Raw genomic sequence first — 11,192 nt, 5'->3', positions numbered from 1 at the left:
TGTTTCGTTTGTGAGTCGTGTGAGACTTACACAAGTACAATTGTGATACGATACATGAGTGAGCAATTACTTTCGTGTCACGTACTAATAATGCATATCACTAGCAATTTCTCCCCGTAAGGGCAATTTGGTCACACACAACAATTAACTAGCAATTATTCCCGTAAGGGCATTTTGGTCAACAAACAAAGACTAACTAACCATTATTCCCCATAAAGGGCAATTTGGTCAATTCATGGCAATCAACTAACAACTATTCCCCGCAAGGGTATTTTGGTCAAAATACAACAATTATATAAAAACTATCATATTTCATGCAATCCTACACCATTCAGCAGCTAGTTTCGTTATGACAGAATTTCTACTTGAAAGATTGCACTAGTTCACTGATTATAACATCTCAATTAATTCACCAAAAATTACCACAGAAGCATACATATCTCAGGTTTCCAGAACATATTTTATCTTATCTTTATTCCACATATTTTTCTTATAATGACCAAAACATTACAGCAAACTCTTATCAGTCAGATTCATGTGCAACAGAATGTTATTTGCAATTCCCGTTAAACGAAAAATCCAATAAATGCAAGACCACTTGGGTTTGGTTCCTAACTCAATGAGTCAACTTCCAGAAGTGGAACCAACCCAATTGGTCTCGTAGTTCATGAGATATAACATTTACAACATAACCTAACAGCAGGTCTAACAGCTCAGCTTTGCATCACGTTTTTGTAAAATCATAAAAGTATACTTCCACTTATCCAAAAATTACGAATTTATACTTTATAGAAACTAGACTCAACCTAGTTTACTGCAGTACCCACAATCTCAATCAATTTTCACGTTTACACTTCGTTACAGTCAGTTAAACATCGTATATACATTCTGTCCAGAATCTGTTCACATCAAAACTCAACATAATAACAATCTATGAACTATCATGCATCCATATAACCCTCTAGACACTATAACTACTATCCATGCATATCAATCACACCATACATACAAGATTAGGGTTTGTGTTCTAATTCAAATCAAAGACAACAATGAATCATGCAACAACATCAATCTAGTTATCAATCCATAATCCAACTAACAACAAGCATATTAATCACCTACATGCACATGATCGGCCGATTAGGGTTTACACACAACCCATTAAACATCAAAATTAAACAACAAAGAGGTAAGAGGTGATCAAGTATACCTTCCTAGCACCTAGTTCTTGGATTAATCTCTTGATTTGATGTGTGTATGTGTGATCTTGGTGGACGGCAGCCGTGAAGAACAAGGAGAGAGAGAGAGGCGATCGGGTGCGGGTGAATGGGTTAGGGTTTTGTGAATAGGTTATATTTATAATAATACAAGTTACACTCTAGCCCCTAATCTTTCAAGTGTTACATCTCTAGCCTAAACTAGTTGGTTCTTGTTTCTTGTTTAACATTCCACATAACAATCAAGTAGCACACATATATCTAACACATAATTAGTGTTTTGACGTTTGTCGTTTATTTATCAATCGTTCGCGTCAACTCGTTTGCGTTTCGGTGCAAATCCCGAAAGACTACACATGTAGTAAGTGTTAAGCGTCATTTAAACCCTAGTTTAAATGTAATGAAGTGTGCGTTATAGATTCAACGATCTTAAAGTTTGAATTGACGGAGTTGAGTTAACGGGGTTAACCTGAAATTGACGATTGTCACATCATTCCCATGTTAAAGAATTTTCGTCCCGAAAATTTGAGTCAAGTCGTGATGAGAGCCTGAAAAAGTAAGAAAAATTTTCAGTTTGTCATATCATCCCCTAGTAGAAAGAAATTTCGTCCCGAAATTTAGTTCATACCTCCGGTGATGTTTGACGGTTTGCCGGGTTTCGCGGTTTTCGGTGTTTGGTTAGCCCTTCAAAAAGGTGAGGATACTTTTTCATCATGTGATCCTCGCGTTCCCATGTGAACTCCGGTCCACGTCTCGAGTTCCAACGAACCTTAACGATTGGAATTTTGCTGCGTTTGAGCGTTTTGGTTTCCCAATCCAAAACCTCGACTGGTTCCTCAATGAACCGTAACTGTTCATCAACTTGTAGTTCCTCCAACGGGACTACTTGGGTTTCATCAGATAGGCATTTCTTCAAATTTGATACGTGGAATACATCGTGTACGCCACTGAGTTCTGTTGGTAGGTCCAGTCGGTACGCCACCGGACCAATGCGCTCAGTTATCCGGTACGGACCAACATATCGTGGGTTGAGTTTGTTTCGCTTACCAAAGCGAACCACACCTTTCCAAGGTGAGACTTTGAGTAACACCCGATCGTTCACTTGAAATTCGAGAGGTTTTCGGCGCTTGTCGGCGTAACTCTTTTGGCGATCTCGTGCTGCTGCCATGCGATTTCGGATTTGAACAATCTTTTCCGAGGTTTCGAGTACCAGTTCCGGACCAGTGATTTGGCTATCACCCACCTCTGCCCAGCAGAGTGGTGATCGACACTTCCGTCCGTACAGCGCTTCAAACGGCGCTGCCTTAATACTTGCGTGGTAGCTGTTATTATACGAAAACTCTACCAAGGGTAAGTGGGGTTCCCAACTTTTTCCGAAATCTAAGACGCATGCACGCAACATATCCTCCAGGGTCTGAATAGTCCGTTCACTTTGCCCATCCGTCTGAGGATGGTATGCTGTACTCATATCGAGACGGGTGCCCAGTGCGCTTTGCAGCGACTTCCAAAAGTGCGAAGTGAAACGAGAATCTCGATCGGAAATGATCGAGACAGGCACTCCGTGTCTAGACACCACTTCATTCATGTATACTCGAGTCAGTCTTTCCATTTTGTCTGTTTCTTTAATCGCTAGGAAGTGTGCCGATTTAGTCAACCGGTCAACGATCACCCAGATGGTATCGCATCCCGTCGGTGTCTTAGGCAAACCCGTAATAAAGTCCATAGAGATGTGTTCCCATTTCCACATTGGGAGTTCCGGTTGTTGCAGAAGGCCAGATGGTTTCTGGTATTCTATCTTGACTCTGGCACAAGTCAAACATTTGCTCACGTAGGTGGAAATGTCGGCTTTCATGTTCGGCCACCAGTAAAGTGCCTTTAAATCATGATACATTTTATCTGAGCCAGGGTGGATAGAATATCGGGACTTGTGAGCTTCGTCCATCACTAGAGTTCTCAACTCTCCGTATCGTGGAACCCAAATCCGGTTCTCAAAATATCGGACCCCGTCCGATCTGGTTTCAAGTTGCTTGCTCATGCCCCGCATGAGTTCCGATGGAAAATTATCACCTTTCAAAGCTTTCAGTTGCGCATCGCGAATCTGATCGGGTAAGCTGGCATGAATCGTGAGTTGCAATGCTCTCACCCGTCTGGGTTTATCCGTTTCTTTTCTGCTGAGGGCGTCGGCCACCACATTGGCCTTGCCAGGGTGGTACTTGATGGCACAATCATAATCTTTAAGCAGCTCGACCCAACGACGCTGTCGCATGTTCAGCTCCTTCTGATCGTAGATATGTTGGAGACTCTTGTGGTCGGTGTAAATGGTAAACTTGGTACCGTACAAGTAATGCCTCCATATCTTAAGAGCAAACACCACAGCTCCGAGTTCCAAATCATGGGTCGTGTAGTTCTTCTCGTGAACCCGTAGTTGTCTAGAGGCGTAGGCTATAACCTTCTCGAGTTGCATCAGCACACAACCGAGACCTTGTATAGATGCGTCACAGTGTACCTCAAAATTTTCCGTTCCCTCGGGGAGGGCTAAAATAGGGGCGCTACAAAGCTTGGTTTTCAACAGTTGAAAAGCGGATTCTTGTGCGTCACCCCAGTTGTACTTAGCGCCCTTGTGAGTCAAAGCGGTGAGGGGTTGAGCAATCTTTGAAAATCCCTCGATGAAACGCCGGTAGTAGCCGGCCAGTCCTAGGAATTGTCGCACCTCAGTCGGAGTCTTAGGTGCTTCCCAGTTTTTGATGGCCTCTACCTTACCGGGATCGACATGGATACCATTCTCGTTGATCACATGTCCTAAAAAGTAAACCTCGCGAAGCCAAAATTCACATTTCGAGAGTTTAGCATACAGTTGTTCCTTCTTCAGTAGTTCCAGAATTATCCTTAAGTGCTCTTCGTGGTCAGTCTCGTTCTTGGAGTAGACGAGAATATCATCAATGAAAACAATCACAAACTTGTCGAGGTACGCCTTGCATACTCGATTCATGAGATCCATAAATACGGCTGGTGCGTTGGTTAGGCCAAAAGGCATAACTGAAAACTCGTAGTGACCATACCGTGTTCTGAAAGCCGTCTTTGAAATATCTTCTTCGCGCACTCTCAGCTGGTGGTAACCGGATCGTAGATCGATCTTCGAGTAGTAACTCGATCCCTGAAGCTGGTCAAACAAATCATCAATTCGGGGTAAAGGATAACGGTTCTTGACCGTCACCTTGTTCAACTCCCGGTAGTCGATGCACATTCGGAAAGTCCCGTCTTTCTTTCGGACAAACAAGACAGGGGCTCCCCATGGCGATGAGCTAGGTCGGATAAAACCTTTATCCAACAAATCTTGCAACTGAGTGGACAACTCCTGAAGTTCCGCCGGTGCGAGTCGATACGGGGCTCGTGCTATGGGTGCTGCACCGGGTGTCAACTCGATTTGGAATTCGACTTGACGAATAGGAGGGAGTCCGGGCAAATCCTCCGGGAAAATTTCCGGAAAGTCTCGCACAACCGGTATGTCCTCAACTCGTTTCTCCTCCGCGGGTTTCTCAACAATCTGCGCCAAAATTGCCGGATGACCCTTTCGTAAATACTTCTGTGCCTTTAAAAGGGTAATGACGCTGGTGGTCATGTCGCTTCTCTCGCCTCGGACCGAAATGATCTCGCCGGAAGGGGTGGTAATATGGACTATCTTATCATGGCATATAATCTCCGCTCGGTTCTCGGATAACCAGTCCATGCCGACAACGACATCGAAACTACTAAGCGTGAAAGGAATAAGGTCGATGTCAAAGACATGACCTGACAGTTTCAACTTACATCCCGCAAGTATATGAGTTGTTACTACAGTTTTACCGTTAGCTAATTCAACAGGAAACTTAGCGTCTAACGGGGTTGGAGTAAGGTTTAAAAGTTGGCTAAAAGCTTTTGACACAAAACTCCTATCAGCTCCAGTGTCAAACAAAACAGAAGCAAAACAATCGTTTACAGGGAACTTACCAGACACCACATGCGGATCATTGCGGGCTTGACCCGATCCAATCACAAACGCTCTTCCTTTGCCATTTCCTCCACCGTTACTACCACTTCCATTACCCCCATTATTGTCATTCTGTTTCAGCTTGGGGCAATCCTTCCGGAAATGACCTTCCTGTCCGCATTCAAAACATCCCTTAGTCGTCATCGGTGGCTTAGGAGCACCCTTCGCCGCAAGGTCAACTCTACATTCCTTCGCTTGGTGACCTATCTTTCCGCATCTTTGACACTTGACACGGTCACACTGACCAACATGATGAAAGTTGCACCTGTTGCACTTTGGATATTTCCCAGCATATCCGCTCGAAACCTGCCCGCTACCGTTGTTGTTGTTGTTGTTGTGATTCTGAGTGTTGAAACTCCGAGTAAATTCGGGCTTACGGTAGTGGTGTTGCGGTGGGAGGTTTGAGGATGAAGATCTGGTGTTGTCAAACTTTCTCTTCCCGCTGTTCGGGTTGCTGTTGTTGTTACTGTTGCTGACGTGGTCATTACTCGGGTTGTCACGGGCCTTAACAGTCGAACCCCTTGGTGGTAACGCACCCTGGGTCACAGCCTGATCCGTCAGTTTGTGAGCTAAACGGATCGCTTGTTGGATCGTGGCTGGTCGGGAAGACGTCACCATGCCCTGAATCTGTGGTGCTAACCCATCAATGTACAACTCTATTCTCTTGCTCGGCGGATCCACCATCCGCGGACACATCACTGCCAACTCGTGCGAACGAGTAGTGTAGGCTTCAATCTCCGAACCCACCATCTTCAACGACCAAAACTCCGATTCTAACTTCGCAATTTCTTCCCTCGGACAGTACTCCTCTCGCATCATGTTTTTGAACTCCTCCCAGTTCATCGCGTTAGCCAGTTCCAATCCAAGGATCTGGACGTTCGAATTCCACCAAGTGAGGGCGGAATCCTCAAGTGTCCCAGCAGCGAATTTGACTCTACTGGCAGGGGGACAGTTACACATCTCAAAGGCCGACTCGGCTTTCTCAGCCCAACGCAGGAAGCCTATAGCTCCCTCAGTGCCCTTAAACGTACTGGGCTTGCAGTCAAGGTAGTTCTTGAAGGTACATGTTCCATTCGGGCCTCCTGTTTGATTTTGAACGTGTGCAGCTAAAGCGGCCGCCACATGGTCATTCAGCAGAGTTTGGAGTTCAGCTGCAGTCATGCTGATGTTACCACGTCCTCGTCCAGCGTTTCTTCCGGCCATTTCCTAGAATCACAGTATAAAATGTTAAACATGAATTTTTCTTTCATATACAACACACCATACATGTAATAAAAGATAGGTAAGAAAAAAAAAACATCACATCACAACCACATATTAGTCTAAATAAAAACTCATGATTAAAACCATTGTATTCGCTACAAAGTATTTCCAATCAATCCTTAAAATCATAGAAAAATAATAGTTAGGATGGAGACAACCCCTCCATCTAAGTATCATCATCACTAGATGTCGTCATCTGAGGACACTTCCGAATGTGCCTCCTCCTCAGCCGGTTCTTCCTCCGGTTCTTCTTCGGGTTCCTCCTCGGGATCTTCCTCGGGATCCTCCTCAGGCTCCTCTTCGGGATCTTCTTCAGGTTCTAATTCAGGCTCTGCCTCGGGCTCAGCCTCAGGCTCTGCTGCGTTCTGAGCAAGTTGCATTTGTAGGATATCGCAACGTTCTAACGCTATTTCGGTTCGGGTCCTTGCTTCTTGGAGTTGCTCTTTCAAGTCTATCATTTCGGCTTGCATCTTCATCATAACCCTCATCTGTTGATCACTAGCCCCTTGCATATCTTTCATTGCCGCCGCCATGCGGGCCATCTCCTCCTTATTCTCGGTTTCGTCTTTTAACAATCTGGAAACGTTCTCTCTTGTGTAGCGCATGTAACCCACATCACGCTCCAAACAAGAAACGACAGCTGCGAGAACTCGCTCCACAGGTTCGGTTATGGGTGGTAGAGTGTTAGGGTAAGCAGGATGGTTCGGGTGAGGCAACGGGGGAACTTGTTCACGGTAGACCATACGTCTGATCATGTTGGGGTACCAATCCCAGCTAACGTTGTTTTCATACAGGCCTCCGGATAGGCGGTACCTCTTCGGTGCAGGAGCTTCGAGTTCCGGGACTACACGGGGTGGCGAGGCAGTAGGTAACTGCGGTTCCTTCCCGTGAGCATGCGTCATCGAATAGGATGATGATGAGGGTGGCGTCGACATTCCTACAGGTAAGCCGTGTATATGCGCGCGTATGAGTGAAGGAGGTAAAGAAATAAGATTTCAAGACTACACAAACCTATGCAGTGCGTATCATTATAACTAATGGGTCGTCGCGGTTATAGTCTAGTATGCTTGCAGCTTCTAGTTCGCTATAACCAATGGCTCTGATACCAATCTGTCACACCCTCAAAATCCACTAACGGAGTTTTACCGTCAGAGGGTGTGAACTGGCAGGATCGGAATCATCAGTTATAATCAAACCATAAAAACGTTTAAATGCAAATAAGTGCGGAAGCGTAAAAACCTTAATTCAAAAGCTGCGTCACGCAGGACGACTTAAAACCAAAGATAACTGTTAAAAGTATGTTTGCAAAATAAAAGTGTTTTCATTTAATGCATGCTCCTAAACCGCGCGCCCGCCTCGGCTACCTGAGAATAACATACTAAAAGTGTCAACACAAGGTTGGTGAGTTCACAAGTTAAATAAGATAAATCGTTTAGCGTTTTGCGTAACCACGTTACGACGATTCAGTGTTTTGCGTAACCACGTTACGACGTTTAAGTGTTGCGTAACCCCGTTACGACGTTTAAGTGTTGTGTAACCACGTTACACAACGTTTAAGTGTTTTGCATTACCAGATAGTGTTATGTCAAATTATATATCGATAGGTAGCTAATCTATACAACAAGTATCGCTAAGTGGTTCGCGACCGAAGCTGACTGTTTATCAAGTGCCCGTTACCAGGTCAATCCAGACCATGGTAAGTGTTAGCCAAAATTACACCCACTCAACCTCCAGTTGAGCTTAACGTCGGGTGGGGTTTGTCAAACCCAGTAGTACTACTCAACAGTGACTCGCTATACCAAATATTAACCGGTCCGATGTGTGGGACTTCAAATGTTACGTTTGCCGCTTAGCCCTTTGCAAGTGATATATAATTTATAACAAAATCTTAAATATGCGTTTATCTCAGAAAATATGTTTATCGGAGTATGTTATCTCCCCCAAGTGAAAAACGTTTGAAAACAGTTCAAAGAGCGGGGTAAGTGAAACTCACTGTTTGCGAAGACTATCCCGATCTAGATCACCAAGTGATGCGCGTCGTAGAAACTCTCTAGCGTTCTAAATAACAAAGAGATTTTCTAAGTATCGGTACGTTTAACGAGTCTCTAGACTCGGCACATAATTCCTATGCACGTAACAGATTTCGTGTTTCGTTTGTGAGTCGTGTTTGACTTACACAAGTACAATTGTGATACGATACATGAGTGAGCAATTACTTTCGTGTCACGTACTAATAATGCATATCACTAGCAATTTCTCCCCGTAAGGGCAATTTGGTCACACACAACAATTAACTAGCAATTATTCCCGTAAGGGCATTTTGGTCAACAAACAAAGACTAACTAACCATTATTCCCCATAAAGGGCAATTTGGTCAATTCATGGCAATCAACTAACAACTATTCCCCGCAAGGGTATTTTGGTCAAAATACAACAATTATATAAAAACTATCATATTTCATGCAATCCTACACCATTCAGCAGCTAGTTTCGTTATGACAGAATTTCTACTTGAAAGATTGCACTAGTTCACTGATTATAACGTCTCAATTAATTCACCAAAAATTACCACAGAAGCATACATATCTCAGGTTTCCAGAACATATTTTATCTTATCTTTATTCCACATATTTTTCTTATAATGACCAAAACATTACAGCAAACTCTTATCAGTCAGATTCATGTGCAACAGAATGTTATTTGCAATTCCCGTTAAACGAAAAATCCAATAAATGCAAGACCACTTGGGTTTGGTTCCTAACTCAATGAGTCAACTTCCAGAAGTGGAACCAACCCAATTGGTCTCGTAGTTCATGAGATATAACATTTACAACATAACCTAACAGCAGGTCTAACAGCTCAGCTTTGCATCACGTTTTTGTAAAATCATAAAAGTATACTTCCACTTATCCAAAAATTACGAATTTATACTTTATAGAAACTAGACTCAACCTAGTTTACTGCAGTACCCACAATCTCAATCAATTTTCACGTTTACACTTCGTTACAGTCAGTTAAACATCGTATATACATTCTGTCCTGAATCTGTTCACATCAAAACTCAACATAATAACAATCTATGAACTATCATGCATCCATATAACCCTCTAGACACTATAACTACTATCCATGCATATCAATCACACCATACATACAAGATTAGGGTTTGTGTTCTAATTCAAATCAAAGACAACAATGAATCATGCAACAACATCAATCTAGTTATCAATCCATAATCCAACTAACAACAAGCATATTAATCACCTACATGCACATGATCGGCCGATTAGGGTTTACACACAACCCATTAAACATCAAAATTAAACAACAAAGAGGTAAGAGGTGATCAAGTATACCTTCCTAGCACCTAGTTCTTGGATTAATCTCTTGATTTGATGTGTGTATGTGTGATCTTGGTAGACGGCAGCCGTGAAGAACAAGGAGAGAGAGAGAGGCGATCGGGTGGGGGTGAATGGGTAAGGGTTTTGTGAATAGGTTATATTTATAATAATACAAGTTACACTCTAGCCCCTAATCTTTCAAGTGTTACATCTCTAGCCTAAACTAGTTGGTTCTTGTTTCTTGTTTAACATTCCACATAACAATCAAGTAGCACACATATATCTAACACATAATAATCACATAATTAGTGTTTTGACGTTTGTCGTTTATTTATCAATCGTTCGCGTCAACTCGTTTGCGTTTCGGTGCAAATCCCGAAAGACTACACATGTAGTAAGTGTTAAGCGTCATTTAAACCCTAGTTTAAATGTAATGAAGTGTGCGTTATAGATTCAACGATCTTAAAGTTTGAATTGACGGAGTTGAGTTAACGGGGTTAACCTGAAATTGACGATTGTCACATTATCATAAATTTCTTGAAGGGATTTCTTGTAACAATCATTCGCTTCCGTCGACAACATCGGGTAGATCTCATGCATACCCATGTTGTCAAATATTTCCTCGATCAATGCCTCAATCCCGACAACATTCAAATAAGGGTTTAAACCGCCGACACAAGTTAACATCGTTGATAAGTTTTCATAATATATTTTGAGCTTCTCCTTCATTGGTTCAACAATATTATTGAAAGATCATTCTTGGTTTCAAACTCTTTAAAATTCAAGGAGATGTATAATTCTTGCAACACCCAACAACTAGTAGGATAATAAACCCACGACAATTTAGTGGTTGCAGTTCTGAAAACATCATGATACTCCAAGAAATAACTGATATTTACCCAACCACCGTCGGGAAACATATAGGCTACACACCGATCCACAAGAGTGTTATGAAATGCTTGTAATATTTCTTGTTGGGCAAGATCACACGAGAGCATATGACAAGTTGAGTTCCAAACGGTTAGAACATCCCAATTCGGCCCAAATATTTTATTTCCATCGATTTGACATAACTTTTGTATTTAAGATGTCTTCTTTTCCTACTTTGAAAACACCGTGTAACAGATATCTAAAGCATCTCAAACTTGCGCCCATGGTTTCATTAGTGAGGCCTTCTTGAACAACCAAATTGATAATATGTGCAACACTGCGAGCATGAAAAAAATTTCCGTAGCAAGTTGGTGTGTATTTTATGATAAATTTTTCAGCCGCCTTTGTATTGTTTGTTGCGTTATCAAACGACATTGAAATTATTTTTTCTTTAAATTAAAATTCGTTATTATC

This window comes from Bidens hawaiensis, unplaced genomic scaffold (genome assembly GCF_021521415.1).
Source record: "Bidens hawaiensis isolate Kalapana, Puna unplaced genomic scaffold, B.hawaiensis_p1.1 tig00007038_1, whole genome shotgun sequence".
NCBI classification, from domain to species: domain Eukaryota; kingdom Viridiplantae; phylum Streptophyta; class Magnoliopsida; order Asterales; family Asteraceae; genus Bidens; species Bidens hawaiensis.
The sequence above is the reverse complement of the archived record's forward strand: the minus strand, read 5'-3'. Positions refer to the sequence as shown.